Below are 1,261 nucleotides of genomic sequence, written 5' to 3'. Positions count from 1 at the left end.
TTCGAGCGTGGCCGTTTTCGTGCGGGTGACACGTAAAAGCACCCACTACACTCTCTGAGTGGTTGGCGTTAGGAAGGGCATCCAGCTGTAGAAACTCTGCCAAATCAGACTGGAGCCTGGTGTTGCCATCCGGTTTCACCAGTCCTCAGTCAAATCGTCCAACCCATGCTAGCATGGAAAGCGGACGTTAAACGATGATGATGATATACTCAAGTTCTGAGTTCTATTTTTCTTGTTTGCATCAGCATACCTATATATATATATATATATATATATATAAATTAATAATATGGAAAAGGAAGATTTATATATCCAGTTTTATTCTACTGTCAATCACATCTTATATAAATCTGCATTTTCCTTATTACTAATTTATTACTTCTTCTCTACCAACAACATGCAGTCTCTGCAGAGACATATGGATTTACCGATGTGAAGATTTATTGTGGATAGTAAAATAAACTAACAGGAATCTTTTCTACACTCACAAAGGTTAGCCAGCATTATTAAGTGGTAAAAGCTATTACGATACTTGCTAGGATTGTATATCCCTACCAACCTAATTTGGAAACATACCTTTATATATAAAACTCAGAGTTTTATCATGGCTACCGAATAATTGTCACACATTATATTTACAGATATATATATATATATATATATATATATATATATATATATATATATATGATATGTATGTGTGTGTGTGTGTGTGTGTGTGTGTGTGTTTGTATATTTTTCCAGATGAAAATACTTCTTCCGTTTAGGGTATTATTCCCTTGGTTTCCAAGGTTTATTTTTTATCATACTTTATTTAAGAGATTTCTTTCATTTCCGTATGAATATATATATATATATATATATATAGTCATGTCCTTTTTTAATTACTGATATAACATATGTCACATGTGTTTGTGTATTGTTATTATTGTCCTTTTAGTTAACAAATAAACAGGTAAACTGACACAATAAAATGTCTTCAACTTGATGAATACCACCTATTCCCCTCCATTTTCTTATTGCTATATATATATATATATATATATATATATACAAGTGTGTATATGTATGCGTGTGTGTGTATATATATATATATATATATATATATGCTCCGTTGGATGTGTAATGTCAATGTGAATACCCGTCAGAGTGTAAGTATCTTGAGAGAAAAGCTGAACATTAGAAGCATCAGTTGTGGTGTGCAAGAGAGACGATTGCGCTGGTATGGACATGTGGTGAGAATGGATGAGGATAGCTGCGT

Source organism: Octopus bimaculoides, chromosome 16 (genome assembly GCF_001194135.2).
Source record: "Octopus bimaculoides isolate UCB-OBI-ISO-001 chromosome 16, ASM119413v2, whole genome shotgun sequence".
Classification (NCBI taxonomy): domain Eukaryota; kingdom Metazoa; phylum Mollusca; class Cephalopoda; order Octopoda; family Octopodidae; genus Octopus; species Octopus bimaculoides.
The sequence above is the reverse complement of the archived record's forward strand: the minus strand, read 5'-3'. Positions refer to the sequence as shown.